The sequence below is a fragment of the Armigeres subalbatus genome, chromosome 1 (genome assembly GCF_024139115.2).
Source record: "Armigeres subalbatus isolate Guangzhou_Male chromosome 1, GZ_Asu_2, whole genome shotgun sequence".
NCBI classification, from domain to species: domain Eukaryota; kingdom Metazoa; phylum Arthropoda; class Insecta; order Diptera; family Culicidae; genus Armigeres; species Armigeres subalbatus.
The window spans coordinates 102,478,462-102,495,547 of record NC_085139.1 but is presented as its reverse complement, the minus strand read 5'-3'; the positions used below and the strand labels follow the sequence as shown (position 1 = coordinate 102,495,547).

Sequence of the window (17,086 nt, the reverse complement as noted above, 5' to 3'; positions counted from 1 at the left end):
TTAGTTTCAGTTCGGATTCAGTTCAGTTTCAGTTCAGTTTTAGTTCAGTTTCAGTTCAGTTTTAGTTCAGTTTCAATTCAGTTCAGTTTCAGTTCAGTTTCAGTTCAGTTTCAGTTCAGTTTCAGTTCAGTTTCAGTTCAGTTTCAGTTCAGTTTCAGTTCAGTTTCAGTTCAGTTTCAGTTTCAGTTTTAGTTCAGTTTTAGTTCAGTTTCAATTCAGTTTTAGTTTCAGTTCAGATTCAGTTCAGTTTCAGTTCAGTTTTAGTTTCAGTTCAGTTTCAGTTCAGTTTCAGTTCAGTTTTAGTTCAGTTTTAGTTTCAGTTCAGATTCTGTTCAGTTTCAGTTCAGTTTCAGTTCAGTTTCAGTTCAGTTTCAGTTCAGTTTCAGTTCAGTTTCAGTTCAGTTTCAGTTCAGTTTCAGTTCAGTTTCAGTTCAGTTTCAGTTCAGTTTCAGTTCAGTTTCAGTTCAGTTTCAGTTCAGTTTCAGTTCAGTTTCAGTTCAGTTTTAGTTTCAGTTCAGTTTCAGTTCAGTTTCAGTTCAGTTTTAGTTCAGTTTCAGTTCAGTTTTAGTTCAGTTTCAATTCAGTTCAGTTTCAGTTCAGTTTCAGTTCAGTTTCAGTACAGTTTCAGTAAAAAATTAGTTTCAGTTCAGTTCCAGTTCTGTTTCAGTTTCGTTCAGTTCAGTTTCAGTTTGGTTTCAGTTTCAGTTCAGTTTCAGTTCGGTTCAGTTTCAGTTCAGTTTCAGTTTACTGTCAGTTCTATTTAAGTATTATATTTAGAATCATTTTTAGTGTATAACTCACAATACTAAATTGAGCCTATCTAATCGAATTATATTTCTCACCTTTCTTCCAGTTTGAATAAACACTCGCACTAAAGTTATTCTTTCATATACTGTTAAGAGGTAAGTTTTCTAAATCGCATTTAAAAATCAATGTTTAATCAACTTGCATCAATATTGCTTCAAACTCTCATCTACTCCTTTACTTTCACTCCTAAATGCCCACTCTACCAAATTAGTTTCCATTCTCTTGTGAGTTATGTAGCGCAGTTTTCCTCATAATGCTCTCCGTATTCATCAATAGCATGTTGTAGTTTCCAGCTGGTGAGCCTCTAACTAAATCCATATTGAAACAAATGACACGTTACTTCGGTTGCCATCCTTTCCCATCGAAATTCGAACAGACAAGCTTGCAACCAACGATCAGTCTTACCTTCCTGGCTTGCTCCTAAATCAGTTGTGTCTTTGCAAGATATGTTGTACGGGGCCGGAGGCTCCTGTACCAGAAAGTTCTGATTCTGATACATCTTGTAGCCTATTACCTATATTAGAAACTGTTTCTTGTGCTCTCGAACCGCACACTAGCCTGTTCGTACTCAGGTAAGGTGAATTAATTTTTAATTTAGCTGAAAGCACTTTTAGATAAAGCAACAGCTGATGAACTGAAACGAAGCGATCCCACCTGTCATCTACGAGTTTCTGCGTGGTCAGGACAGTCCGAACATTGAAACATACTTAATGAAAATCCGGGAAATCACGAACTATGAACCGGTCTAGTGTATGGACTTCATTAGCAGCTATTCCCACCGCACTCACTGGTCCACGTGCATCTTTTTGCATGTTGGAAGCACATTTTGCGGAATCCTTTCTTCTCGAAAGTCTGTCTTCCTGGTCGGTTTCAGCGCCAGCGAAATGTGCTGCATTGTGTATCCGTCGAAGAGGCAATCATCCGCCGTAGGCTCTGAACCCTCCCCCTGATTCGTGTGCTTCCTTGCCGTGTGCCAGATTAGAAAAGTAGTTCCTCCGTGGCAGCCACACGCCAGCTGGCGATGGCGATGAAATCTTTTATAGTTCTTAGCCGCCGGGGGCGGTCAGCCAGCCGCTGCAGCTCTCTTCACGTCGGATCCGGATGGTGATGATGGTGGAAATATGCGCGCAAAAGACCATTCTCTAATGGAATTTTCGCCGTATTCACTTTGGGCTAACCGGGAAAAAGGTGCAACGTTGAAATAAAGGTGCGTGCTTGGCAGATTTCTATGTTCTTCGGCCAAGATTGTTTTTGTTACATTTTTTTCGTTTCAATGAAAGAATAGAATCAGAGCGTTCCAGACGCAGATTTTTGCTCTGTATGGTATTAATTAAGGCAAATGCTTTGTGCACTTCAACATGCAGTTGATTGTGTATAAACAATATACAGGAAAACCCAAAAGCTGTATTTGTAGGTTTGAGTAGAATACAGGTCAGATTAGCCTATGATTTTAATTTCGAATTAATTCGAAGCATGCGTAATTCACCAGCGAAGCAAGTGCAGCAAAACAGTAGATTGTCACTACAAATTTTCTTACATGGGAGAAGCATGTTCATTACACCTCCACCCTAGCATCTCCTTTGTTGATTGGGCTTCACAAAAATCGAGGGTTCCACGCAATCAATATGGCAGCACAACTCAATTTTTGTCTCCGGCAATCATCACGAAGATACAAATAAATACAAATACAATTACAAAATATACTACTGCGTCGGCCGGGAATCGAACCCGGATCAACTGCTTGGAAGGCAACTATGCTGACCATTACACCACCGACGCTAATTATGTGATTGGTTTTAAATCAAGGTAGCCATAATGTTGTTCCGACGAGTCGATATCCTACATATCCTTTTAAGATAAAATTTATGTCAGATTCAATACAATGGCAAGAATTTAAGTTCACTAGATACTTTTGAACGTTTTGACAGTGATATTCTCTATTTGCTACTGACTTTGCTACAAGCTATAGATGAGTAAAATAAGGTATTTTATGAGACGATTCGTGGCGGCCCGATTATTTACATTTTATGTTTTGTTTTGGTATGATTCTACGTGAATTTTCCGTTAGGTCCAAACACAAAATAATTTTTTTACCGTTTTACTTATAATCCATGTTTTCTACAGCATTTTATGCTTAGAATGAAATGGTATGAATAATCTAGCAACACGTATTGGAAATAGTATGAAAACCTTTGTTCTTAAGCTCTAGAAACCGTAAAGTAAAATAGGTAGAATTGATGATCCGAACTGAATTGATGAGAACTGTTCTGCTGTTGATATTTCACCAATACTGCACCTAATACGGTGCAATGAATCAAATGTACTAACACATATGCAATGTTCAGACTTCTTCACTGAAGCTTAACAACAGAAGAAGTCAAACTTGCGCTAAAATATCATTCCGCGAGAACGAGAAACGGTACAAGACGCGATGACCACTCGCGAAACACTGATTTTCTCAATTTCCATGGACCATGGCTAAGCTAAGCTCGACTCGGACATTAGTTTACTATGTTCTGAGAACTGAGATGTAAATATGTACATTATGTGTAAGATTATGATTTTAAAAATATATTGGAGGTAACTACTTTCCTTCGATGGGACTCGAACCCACGACCCTCAATACGCTCGACTGGTGCTTTTTAACCAAAATTTCTGCCTGGAAATCGAAAAAAAAAACAACCGAAATTCTTTCTGGAATTATTCAAAAATTTCTTAAGAGTTTCAAACCTCTTCCAGGGTTTTTTTCTAGAATTCCTTCAGAAAGTCCATTGAGAAATTTTCTCGAAGTTACATGGGATATTTCTTCAACAATTTATCCAAAAAATCATTCGTGGCTTAAAGGGGCCGTACACTAATTACATAAGCACTTTTTCTGGGGTTTTCACTGGGGTGCTACCGCAGACAGTTTTTGGCACACCGTGAAATTTTTGTATAATTTTTCGATTGATATATCCACAACATCACATTGAAACTCCAAGGATTTTTTGGTTAAAATACCAATGATTTCCTTGAAAATACTATACGTTTTTCCATATTGAAAGATTAAATTTCGAAAAGCTCTCCATGACTTAACAAAGACGGACTTCCGAAGAATTTCCCGTTGAAATTCAATGATTTTCGCGTTGAAAAAAAATTTGAACGACGGTTATTCAGCTGAACATGTCATTTAACCGAACAAACCATTTGGCAAAAGTTAATTTTTTGGCCAAAAAGGTAATTTGGTCAGAAGGGACATATGGCCGAAAATGTCGTTCGACCGTACCGTTCTTTTGGCTGCAAAAGTCAGTTGGCCAAATATCTCGAGCTCGATGATCATCAGGCAGAAATGGTTGTTTAGCAGACAGGGCAATTTAGTCGAAAAGGAAATTCCGTTGAATGTGTCGAAAGATTTGACAGAAAGGACATTTTCGGGCCAAAGGGCTCTTTCTGTCAAAAAGACAATTTCGGCCAAACGTTATTTTTAGTCAAGTGACCTGCTAGGGCGAACAACTGTTTCATCAAGAACTTCAGTTCAGCCGAATGTCCCTTTTGACAGTATGTCGCTTTCGGCCGATTGACCGTTTCGGACAAACGTTAAATTCGGCTTAACGGAATTCGGCTAGATTACTTTCAGCTTATGACTTTTGGCTCAACGGCTGGAGAACGTTTAGGAGTTTAGGAGAAAGTCCCAAGGCCGAAAGGTGTTTGACTGTATATATCTTTCGGCCAAAAATTTAATTTAGCCTAAATGGACATACGGCCGAAAATGTCATCATCAACTGCTGAATTGGTCTAAAAGTCATTCAGCCAAACAGGTCATTCGACCGAAAATTCATTTTACCTAAATGGTCGCCAGCCAGAAAGCCCAATTTGGCCTATTGGAATTTTTGACCGTATAAACCGTACAGCAATTGAAATTTTCGGCCGTATGACCTCTAATGACAATTTGACCCTTTCTATCAAATGACCATTTCAGTCGAATGGTATTTTTGGTAAGATGACTCTTTCGGCCAAACAACAATGTCGACCAAACGACCTGGCAAACGCTTGGCCAAATGAAATTTCAACCGAACCGTTTTCGATCTAATAACCATTCCGCCCAAACGTCCATTTCAGAAAAACTGAACTACTAAGACTGTCGCCTTAACATGTTATTCGGCCAAATGGCTTTCCGACGAATGATTTTTGGCCAAAAGATCCTCTCTATTTTTAATAATTTCCCGTGGAATCGCCGAAGAATTTCTTGTGGACAATAAAAAGAAATTTTCCGTAGAAATCAAACCGAAAAGCTTTACGAAAAAATTAACGAAAATTTCAAGAATTAAAGAATTTTAGTAGAAATTCCGCAAAATTTCCCATGGAAAGAATTTCCTATGGATATTCCGAATCATTTTGAGCATGAGCATGAGCATTATGACCGTGCAATTCGTAGTTGGTACTACGTGATTGACTGGATCTTGTGAAATTGCACACCATGTGAATGGAGCATGGGATGTTTCGTCAACTCGCTCTAACACCAGTTTTTCTAGTCAGAATAGTTGTTCTTTAAACTAGTTACTGGACTTAAGGTAACGATTCGACCGACCAACTTTCACCGCAGTACCTCACCACCTTTTGACTCCTTCTTTGATACTATATACGTATCTACAACTCACAGTACTTTGGTCTTATCCACGTACCACTTATAATTATTAATTATTCAATTTACTTTGCGGCTTCAAACTCAAGCAACACTAGCTAAAACTTTTAATATATTTGTTTTTATTTCCTCCTTCTTCCTACACCTACTCATCCGTTCAGCAAGCGCCTGTCATCAACGTTGAATCGCACTAGACCCGCTTTTAGCTAAACCGTGTGGCCATCCCAGTGGGTTTCGCTACACCCCAGCCCGTAACTCCGGTACCGCTTTGCAGGTTCCGGTTTTATCTCGAATCTCGACCACTGCCAGGTTGGCCACCGCTCTTCTGAAGATTCCTTTAGAGGTTCGAACCTTCGCTTGACGCACGTTGCCGTCTGCGCCCTGGATCACATCTTCGACCACTCCCCTTGTCCAGTTCTTCTGCTGGTCTCCGTCTACAACAAATACCAGATCTCCAACTTGCAAAGATCGTTTCTCATCGTGCCACTTTGTTCGACGGTTGATGCTGGGTAGATACTCCTTACACCATCTTTGCCACATCTTGTCCGCCAAGTACTGTGACCGCTTGTACAAGTTCTGCAGCGACTCAACCGTCTCGACTTGCTGGACCACTTTATCTGTCTCTTTTACAACACCACGCAAAAAGTGATTTGGCGTCAGCGCCTCGATCTCCTATTCTTGTGAGGAATATGTCAAAGGGCGGCTGTTAATCATATCCTCTGCCTCGGATAACGTGGTTAAGAGCACCTCGTCGGTCAGCTTCCTGCCGTCGTCCATTGTCTTCATCGATTCCTTCACCGATCGCACCATTCTCTCCCATGCGCCGCCCATGTGTGGAGTACCTGGAGGTATGAAATGCCACTTGATCGCCGGACTGACGACACTTTCAGCACACTCCATCTCCGCCTTCTTCACCGCTTTGATCATCTCGTTATTCGCTCCTTTAAAATTTGTCCCGTTGTCTGAGAAGAACTCGTCTGGTGAACCTCTTTTACAGATGAATCTCCTGATAGCCATCAAGCACGCTTGCGTTGTCAAGCTGTGCACCACCTCAAGATGTACTGCTCGCACCGCAAGGCACGTGAACAGTGCAACCCACCTCTTCTCCTTTCGTCGACCAATTGACACTTCTATTGGCCCAAGATAGTCGACTCCAACTGAGCAGAATGGTCGTTTCTGAGGCATGATTCGTTGGACCGGCAATGGTGCCATTACTGGAACACTTGGTTGGCACCGGTGGACGCGACACCACGTACAGTTCTTCATAACAACGGCAATCAACGATCGAAGCTTCGGAATGTAGAACCTTTGACGTAGCTCGTTGAAGACAGTCTCTCGATTTGCATGCCCAAACTTCTCGTGGTAGTTCTGAATAATCATCTTCGTCACGTCGTGCTGTCTTGGCAGGATGATCGGATACCTCTTGTCGAAAGGCAGCACATCTGCCAAGGCCAATCTCCCATCCAGTCTGATCACACCATCAGTGTCGATTATCGGCCGTAACTTGTACAGCCAGCTTGACTTTTCGATTTTCCTCGTCACTTTGTAATCTCTTCTAATTTCCAATATCTTCACCTCTTCTGGAAACCCGTCGCGTTGTGCCTGTCTTAGTAGAATATTCTCTCCCAACTTGAGCTCTTCTTGACGCAGCGGCTGTACGATGCTTCTTGGGTCTCCCTTATTAGCCGCACTAGCGAATTGTTGGCCTTCGATACTAGGATTTGCTCTCCTTTACTTTTCTTCGACAATTATCAATGAAGCGAAAGACGTTCGCAGCAATTCGGATCAGCTTCTCCCATCGTGTTGTTACCTGGACGTTGATAAGCGGACTTGACAATGAACCATGGTGGAATAACACACAGGCCTTCATCTCTTCCGGATCGTCAGAATCCACTTTTTCTTGTTTCGGCCACATACTCTCCGGCCAGTGTAGAAACTCGGGTCCACTAAACCACGGTCCATCTGATGACAACGGTGGCCCGGGTCCCCATTTGGTCACAACGTCAGCGATGTTTTGTTCCGATGGAACATATCTCCAGTCACCCGCCGTCGTTAGCTCCACAACCTCACCAATTCTGAATGCGACGAACTGATTGTATTTGTGTTGATCAGACCGAATCCAGCTCAGCACCGTTTGAGAGTCACTCCACAGGATGTGCTTTTCTATGGGCAGTGAATGGTTGTTCTTTACCGTATGTATCATCCTCGCACCGAGGACTGCAGCCATCAGTTCCAGACGAGGGACAGATTGCAACTTGAGTGGAGACACTTTTGAACGAGACATTGCTAGCGAACACCTCACTCTTCCATCGACGATGGCTCTAAAGTAGGCAGCACAACCGTATGCGTGAATGCTTGCGTCGGTGAAAATGTGGAGTTCCAAGGATTCAATCGACGAAGAAGGTGTTCTGCCAAAGTAGCACCGGGGAATGCGAACGTCAGTAACCATCGGCAACAGCCCCGTCCAGCGATCCCATTTATCGAGGGCACCATCATCTATTTCATCGTCCCAATCGCAGCCGGCTCGCCAAAAATCCTGCACCAACATTTTTCCGTAAACCGTGAATGGCGTAAGCAGTCCCATAACACTGCTTAGAACGATTCGCTTTGTCGGTCGCACATCTTCTAGCAGATACGGTTTCACGTTCTGCCGATGCTCCATCGAGAACGAGAATTCATCTTGTGTTGGGTCCCAGACGATTCCGAGCACCCTTTCAGTTCCAGTTTCCTTATCGCGGTTGAAATGCACTTTTTGCGACGCATTCTCTTCGCCTAGCTCCTTGAGAACTGCACTGGAGTTTGAAACCCAGTTCCTGATTTCAAAACCGCCTTTCGCATGGATGTGCCGAACCTCCTTCGCTCTGTCGATGGCTTTCTCGACAGTATCGACACTATCAAAATACGTCGTCGACGTAGTGCTTTTCTATTATCGCTTCGGCGGCTTCTGGGAACTGTACGGAAAATTCCATAGCATTCTTGTTTTTTATAAACTGGGCTTGACTCGGGGAGCATTTCGAGCCAAACGTGGCGACATCCATCACGTATACACGAGGTGCTTCTTCTGGAGAATTCCGGAATAGGAACAACTGTGCGCTCTTATCGGCGGCCCGAATCCGTAGCTGGTGGTACATCTCACGAATATCGCCGCCGAAACCAATTGGACGCTCGCGAAATCGGTTGATAACTTTCGGAAGAGGAGTGAGTAGATCCGGACCCGTAAGTAACTGGGAGTTCAAAGATACGCTATTGACCGTCGCGGCTGCATCCCATACTATACTATTCGCACCTTCCCAGGCTTCTTAGGGTTCAGCACGACGCTGATAGGTAGAAACCAAGACGAACTAGGGTCAAACTTTGCCAACTCTTCCGGTGTCGCTAGATGCGTATATCCCTTCTGCTGATATTCTTCTATTTGCATGCGTACCTTAGCAAACAACTCCGGTGTCTTTCCTAAACGCTGTTCCAGCTGCTTTAACCGTCGCACAGCCATCGGGTAACTGTTCGGAAACTTTGGATACTCGACTTTCCACAACATACCGGTCTCGAAACGATCGCCTACGCGGACTGTAGTGCGCTCTAGAATTTCCCGAGCTCGCTTTTCTTCTTCCGACTCCTGCGACACACCCACCACGGACTCTTCCAGGGCGTAGTGCTCTCTCAATAGGTTGTGTAGATCTTCGTTGGACACTGGGTGGTGATATCCGACAAAATTCCGCACTTCTTGTCGCCTTTTCGTAGATCGGTCGGTCGTAGATGGTCCAACCAAGTTTGGACTTTACGGCGATTGGCTCCCCTGGTTGACCGACCTTGGCATTCATCGGTGCTATGGCGTGAAGATTATTCAGTCCTATCAACATCCCCGGTCGCTGACTTGAATATGATGTGAACGGTACATCGCGAAGATACCGGTATGATGCATTCATTTCGATGGCGTCAATCGATTGCTTGGGCAGAAGAAGTTGTTTCACCGTCTGAACTGCCTTCAGAAGCAGCTTTCCTTCACTTCCGGAGGATACACAAACAGGTTCATCTTTGTTGAGTTTCGTTCGTCGCGCGTTACGTCGGAGGTCCATGTGATGGTGAGCGGTTCATGCACTCCTTCAACGCCCAGTTTGTCGGTCAACGAGCGCTCCACCAACGTAATCGACGCTCCTTCATCCAAAAATGCCAACGTTTTTACCTCACGTTTTCCGGAGTGTAATGTCACGGGAATCATCCGGAAGATTATTGTGCCTTGAACTTCGAAGTGGGTGTTCATCATAACCCTTGACCCCCCGGATGCAACAGAGGGTTGTATCGATCGTGGCATTCACCTACGTCCCAGCGGATTTTACACTTGCACGGTGATCTCCCATGGTCATTCAGGCACACCATACATAGTTTTCCTTTCTCAACGACCTTCATTCGATCAGCGAAAGACATGGCCTTGAAGTCTTGGCAAAACCGCAACCGATGATCTGTGCGTTTGCAAGCTTTGCATGGCTTTACGCCACCAGCTGGAGGATTTCCTAGAGGTGTGCTATCTTTGGGACTTGCTGGTGTACTGTGGTTGTAGAGCGCCTTTCTCCTTCATGCCTCCTCTACCAACCTTGGCGGGACGAGAATCACCAGCTTTCATCGAGGTGCCCGCGTTAGCTTCGCAGACCTCCGCTACAATTTGAGAAAGAAATTTGGAAAATGTTCTCAGGTTCACTTTCTTCTTAGCGCTCTTGAAGCGGACCCATTCTCTCTTGTCTGAGGAAGGTAACTTTTCTAGCAAACTTTGTAGTAACAGTGGATTTACCAAGTGTTGCTTCAAGTTCGCCGCTTCCAGGTGATCACACAGTTGCTCCACAGCGTTACCAAAGGGAATAAACGTCTCCAATCGTTCAGCCTTTGGCGAGTCCAAGCGGTTCACTTTCTCCAAGTGGAAATGTAGCAACTGCTCCGGTCGGCCATAAAGTTGTCGCAGCTTCTCAATAACCTTTGGGACAGATTTCGGTAATAGTAGCTGTCCTCGAACACTCTCCAATGCTGGTCCTTTGAGACATTCCTGCAGGCGAACGAGGTTCTCAATGTTATTGTATCCGCAGGCCTCGTTCGACGTTTCATAACTGCCAATAAACAACGGCCAATCTTCTGGTTTTCCAGAAAAAATTGGAAGTTTTCGGGAGATCCCATTTCGCGCAGATAGTTGTGCTTTTGTCGGGCCCGCTGGTTTCCGCCCCAGCCCGTGTGGAACAACGTTCCTGCTACTTTTCCTACTGGCTGCTCTCTCATTTTCGTCTGATTCATTTTCCGATTCTTCTTCGCACGATTCATCAGATTCCTCATTTTCCTGTTCCTCTTCGGAATCGCATGACTTCGTGCTGTCCTCCTCTGAGCTCTCTTCTACTTCGGAATCGCCCGACTTCTCGTTTTCTTCCTCTGAGTTCCCTTCTCGTTCATCCAGTTCCTCAGGTTCGGGTTTTTTCGGCTTCTTTCCGCTTCCGCATACCTTCGATCCACTTGGCTTTTCATGCATTGCTTTCTTTTTCAGATGATCCACGTAATCTTGCTTTCTCACCGGTTTCTGCTTTGCTATCCTAGAGGTATTCAATTTTTCATTCACCACGGCCATCTTCGCTTCGTATTGCATACGCATTTGCTCCATTTGATCCAAATGCTCTTGTTGCTCTCGAAGCGACTTTTCCAGCAACGCTTGCTCCTGCCTTTTTTCTCTCTCTTGCATCTCGTTCTCCATTTGCATCCTTTTTTCTTTCAGGATCCGGTCCATCTCCATGCGTTTCTCCCACAGCTGTCGATCTTCTTCGATTTCTCTCTCTTTCGCTCGTTGTTCTTTCTCCATCGCCCTCAGCTTCTTCTCGAACGACGAGCCGGCCGGACGATCCGACTTCACGCTAGATTTATCGGAGGAAGCGTCGTCAACTCCAAGTGTCTTCTTACTTTTCGAGCTTTTCTTCCGATTCTCTTCCAACTTCTTCGACAGCTCCGTTTCCTTTCGTTGGCAAGCTTCCGTCGCGCAGAACCACTTTTCCAGATCGCGGATGTCGTCTTCCTTAACGCCGATGCAGCGGAAATGATACCATTTATCGCATCCATCGCATCCGACCATCCCTTCATCTGTTTCTGACGTCATCGTACAGGCGGCACAGGCAGTCATCGTTAAATTTTTATTCATTTTCGAGGCTTCCGAATCCGAAATATCTTTTTTGAGTTTGTTCGGAATTCCAATAACGGACACCACCGTTTTGTAGCAGCTAACTAGCAGCTCAAAAAAGATAGTTTGTGCTCCGAACCTCTTGCAATGAGACTTAGTTTATCAATGTTTCGTCAACTCGCTCCAACACCAGTTTTTCTAGTCAGAATAGTTGTTCTTTAAACTAGTTACTGGACTTAAGGTAACTATTCGACCGATCAACTTTCACCGCAGTACCTCACCACCTTTTGACTCCTTCTTTGATACTATATACGTATCTACAACTCACAGTACTTTGGTCTTATCCACGTACCACTTATAATTAATAATTATGCAATTTACTTTGCGGCTTCAAACTCAAGCAACACTAGCTAAAACTTTTAATATATTTGTTTTTATTTCCTCCTTCTTCCTACACCTACTCATCCGTTCAGCAAGCGCCTGTCATCGACGTTGAATCGCACTAGACCCGCTTTTAGCTAAACCGTGTGGCCATCCCAGTGGGTTTCGCTACAGTCCCCTTCTAACAATCTAGAATTCCCTGTCAGCCTACTGAGATTCAATTTAAAAGTTTTTCTCATTAGCTTCTTAGTATGCTGGCATTTCAAATGCCTACTACGAAAAAATTTCAAATTAGTTATCATTTTATTTTATTTAAATTCTATTTTATTTATCAATGTAACCAATAACTGCAAATGCTTTTTTCAGGCTCACTTTATTCCCCACACTCGTTTCAAGGGTTTGTGCTTTTTGTCATTTATTGGAATAGGAGTCGCATTGTTTGGCGCTGTGGAATCAGCATGTCAGGTTAAAAAATGTTTCTCCTTCCGGACGCAAAATACTATTCTTATTTATCACTTAGAGCGAGTAAAAAACACAGCGGAAATTTTCAGAGATTGAATTACTTGACAGGCCAAATCCTGGGGCGTGCCCCATTGAATTCGGCAACTTTCTTTTTTCCAGGGCCAGCCTATTGGACATTCTCAAATTTTTAGTTGACAATTTACATGTTTGTTTTGTATGGCCGAACCCCGCTGTGAGCCTCCATTTTCCAGATTTTTACATCATTTGCCAAGATCGTACAGATAGACATAGATTAGGGATTAGAAAAAACATTCTTATAGCGTCGATCTTGGACTGATGTAACGCTCTGATTTTTTCGAAATATGTAGTGTTTGTTTTACTTTTTAAATTTTGATCAACTGGCCGCGAAAACGGAAAACTGGTGAGCTTGGCTACAAAAAGACATACGATGTACCACGCGTCCCCACGCACTGTTCATATCAGATTACTGATCCACTGACGCGTTTGGTAATATTTTTCCCTATCAGCCAGCTAAGGAGGGATTCTGCTTCCATGAGTTTCCCAGCTACTGAATACCATCACCTTTTTTAAAAGTGATTGCCATTAATGTTTTTCGATTCCGATTTTCTACAATGTTAAGATGACATCAGCTAGCTATTATGTTTCATAGCTGTTGCATGAGATTAAAGCAGTAATTTGATTTTAGTTGGAGCCAGTACTGCAAAAAGTCGTGATCGTCATAAGACAGCGAGCAATTGCAGTACTGGTTGGAGCATATTGCTCCTCCCCCTTCCCCTAGTAAGCGAGTTTTTCTTCACTACAAGGTTTTAAACCCTGTTTAACAACAAAAATGAAGATAAAAAGATCTGCGTCGGCCGGGAATCGAACCCGGATCAACTGCTTGGAAGGCAACTATGCTGACCATTACACCACCGACGCTTACATGTTAAACAATTGCACATCACAATCAACGATTTATTATTTTAAGAAACCCTGGAAAGCCATCGTATCATAACATTTAATCAAAGATGCCAATTAAACATTAGCGGTAAACGTTTGTTTATTGATACCACGCATCATTGACGATAGACGTTCGTTGCCGCTCACTTCACCTCTTATCAATTTAGAGAACCCTGTGCGTGCGGCGTGCGGTCGTTTGATGCACTGCCGATGTTTGGATTCCATTACGCTTTGTAATTCGCAAAGTAAACTCCAGCCATGGAAAACAAACGAAAAGACACACGTGGGGGATCAAGTCTTTCGTCCTCACACGTCCACTTTTCCGAATGGTCCAATATCCTCCTGCATTGTTTGTTTTGTTCCCCATCCTCCGATATATATGTACGATGTTGCTTTGCGGTGGTATTTATTTTTCCGACAGGTAAAATTGAATTAAAAATCCTTCATTTTTCTCGCTGTCAGTCCCACCGCATTCACGTGTAGGTATCTGACGCGGTGAGCCGAAGAGATGAAAGCTCCGGTCTGTGAGCCGAAGCTCCCGCATTCTAATATTTATGTTCTGTATAGGGGTGAGAGTTCGCATGCGATTGTGAAGGGTGGCAGTGGAAGAACCCCTTTGAGCTCTTCTCTATGGTTTGAAAAACCTTTGAAATTAGATTCAATGCCTCCACCGGTGAGGGGCTGTTTGCAGCTAAAAGAGTGTCCGTGAATTTGGTTAGAACAAGAAATAAAAACAAAACATTTGCTTTCACTCTATACGGCATCAAGGTGGTTTATGGACATGGCCCCGCTAGAAAGGGAGATTTTCCAAAATATTCCTGATTTATATCAGATCAGATTTATTAAAAACTGTTTGTTAAACTCAGGAATTCTATAAAAACCAAAAACATATATTTTTTTTTCAAAAAAAGTTTTATTTTAGAAATACCGAGAAATTGATGAAAGCCTTCTAGAAAAAAAAAACTTGGCTACTGCAATTGTTAATTGGGATTTATTTCGCCGGAAATGATTGTTGCGTTTCGCTCTCATCTTCCATATCCTTGTTCAGTCGCGAACTGTTCCTATTTACTCGCAATATTTAGAATGAAGTTCCGCTGGCTGGCATTGCTTGTTTTGATTTTTTGCCTTTCTCGTACAACAAAGCTGTACCGAAAGGCTATATGATCACTCCAAAGCCGTTTTTTGGATAGGAAGCCCGGAGACCCATAGTGTTATATACCAATCGACTCAACTCGATGAACTGGGAGATGTCTGTATGTGTGTAAGCAAGTGTATACATTTTGTAGACACATATTTGAGAACTTGGCATTACTCGCAACAGGTTCCATTCGACGGGGAATCCCGTCCGATTGTTTGCTATTGAAATTTTGGCCAGATCGGACTATGGGATCAGAAGTTATGGCCAAAACACATTTTTTATGGACAAAACATGCTGAAAAACACTCATTCATATTTTGCACGCAAATGGCACCAACACTACTAGGTGGATTATTCAGGTTTTTTTTTGTGCGCTCTGGCATCTGACGTGGAAAAAAATGCGGCAAACGCAACGTTGGTTTTGATTTCAGGGAGAAATTTTGCTTCTCGGAAAAAAAGCGAATACCAACCTACGTAGAAGGTAGAAAAACATCGCCACGGAGCGTGCGGTTTATCCTTGGTTAGCATTGAACAGTGTGTGTTGCCCGCTGTATTGTGTGTTTTTGATACGAAATTTGTTTGTTTACGTGGTGCAGCCCATAGCAGGAGAGTGAGTGATAACGATACTCAGCCAACATTTGTCGGGGGTTTGTTTTATGAGTTTTAGCAATTCTTTGCCGATTGTAAAGCAATGAGCATGAAGTCGATGCGAAGAAATAACATGTTATTGAGTTGATTTCTATTTACTTTCTCATGTCGGATAAATAAAAGGTGAATTAAAATTGGCACGGACTCCGGATAATTGAAACGGTACTCCATTCATATCGAAGGAATTCATTTTGAATCTGAGCTTCTAGAGGCAGTTAAAGTAGTTACGGTATACTACATAGATTGAGGCATTATTGGTGGCGGTTGATTGATCCTCCATGCTGCCATCTTCCGAAAGATCTGCTGCACGAGTCACAAGTTCTTCATAGAAGCACCTTTTTACCTAGCATCTACTAATCGACGAGTTTTAACTGTTGAACCGTCGCCCAACTCTCTCCTCCTGTCGACTAATTCGCGCATTGCGCAGCAGTGATGGGAACTTACTAATTTGCTAATAACTTCTTTCAAAAGAAATATAAAATCAGATTTTTTTTGTAACATTTAATGCTTAGAGGATCGCAAAGGTTTATAATCACGATCATTGTTCTAAATACGAAGTATGAGGCATGAGAGCGAAATTTGACAAAAAAAAATCCTAGAATGTCATGACATTAATGTCATTAATTCGTTTCTCATGCCGCCAATTTGAAATTTAGAGCAATGACCTGCTACAAGAAGTGTGTGCTATTCGCCAGTCGGTCGTCAAGCTAAGACCTGTCCGCAATGCGAAGGCAAGAGCACGCAACTCGAGTTCAGTTCAATCAAAGTTAATTGTCTGTGCGCAAAACACGTATAAAAAACGCACTCATTTTTCAGGCACTTATACTTAACCGCAACAAGTTGCATTCGACGCAAAATCCTGTCCCATTGTTTCCTATTGAAAATTAGCCAGATCGGACTATGGGCTTCGGAGTTATGGCCAAAATACAATTTTTTTACAACAAAAATGGGTGCGTAAAAATTTCTTTCTTTTTTTTGGAATTTATTCTCAACCGATCGTAATTGATTGCATTCGACGTTGGAATTCACGCTTGAATCCGTCATTCACGATTTTCGACCACCGAAAAAAGGATTTAATTTTTGGTTTGACGAAGGAGATCCACCAGGAGATCCACGATGGGTAGTTACGCCTTTGGCGCGTCCAATATTGCCATTTCGTTTGGAATTCCTCGATGTTGTCATTCGTTAGCAGATGGGGGCGAAGTGTCCAGAAGCTGCGCCCAGGTTCTCTTCCTAAATTTGGCAAGCATATGCGCAGTGTAACGATTTTGTGGTCAGAGAAACAGCAAACGTGTGTATCTGTTTCTCTTAGGTGGTTGCTTAGATTGCTGCTGGTATAAATGCGATCAAGACGGGAAGTAGAGTTGTGTGTGATGTGTGTGTGGCCTGGGTGGTTTCGACGAAGTGGTTTTGAATCGATGAGCTGGAGCTGTTGTATGACTCGTTGTAGCGCTGGGCTGTGATTGCTACCGATTGCATCGCACCAGTGGCGCCGGGAGTGGGTGGGACACGTAGGACATGTCCTACGCATGAAAATACTTGGGTGGGACACTCGAAGCATTGTCCTACCCATGATTATGACAAGAACTTTAATACTAAATATCAAGTTAAATATTGATACAGTTATTAAATAACAAGAATCTGTAAATTAGTTAAGGAATCTTTCCTTTCACAGTTATTTAGAGGATTTACCTAATATCCAAAATATTTCTGGGTTTTGAAAAGATTTTTTCCTAAACAGTCTCTCGAGATTTTATTATGATTCCAGGACATCCAAAATTGATTCAAGGAGGCCTGAAGGTTTTCATCCTTTAAGGTTTTTGGTCGATTTGAAGTTACTAGTGTGGTCTCTAGCCTTCCGAAATTCCAATGGTTTCCTGAATAGTTAGAAAGATAGTGATATCCGCTTGACACCATTAAAAATCTGCATA

The 17,086-nt window shown here is 42.7% G+C and overlaps 1 long non-coding RNA gene and 2 other non-coding genes across 4 annotated transcripts in view; 1 reads left to right on the top strand and 2 right to left on the bottom strand.

The window, feature by feature from the left end:
- Positions 1-17,086, top strand: part of LOC134203940 (uncharacterized) — a 272,474-nt gene that overhangs the window by 133,261 nt on the left and 122,127 nt on the right. For both annotated transcript variants that reach the window (XR_009977740.1, XR_009977739.1), the window contains exon 2: positions 854-902. This is a non-coding gene — a long non-coding RNA (uncharacterized LOC134203940). The remainder of the gene's footprint in view (positions 1-853; positions 903-17,086) is intronic.
- Trnag-ucc (transfer RNA glycine (anticodon UCC)) lies at positions 2,515-2,586 on the bottom strand. Its single transcript has one exon. It is a non-coding gene; the product is annotated as a tRNA-Gly (tRNA).
- Trnag-ucc (transfer RNA glycine (anticodon UCC)) lies at positions 13,278-13,349 on the bottom strand. The gene has a single exon. It is a non-coding gene; the product is annotated as a tRNA-Gly (tRNA).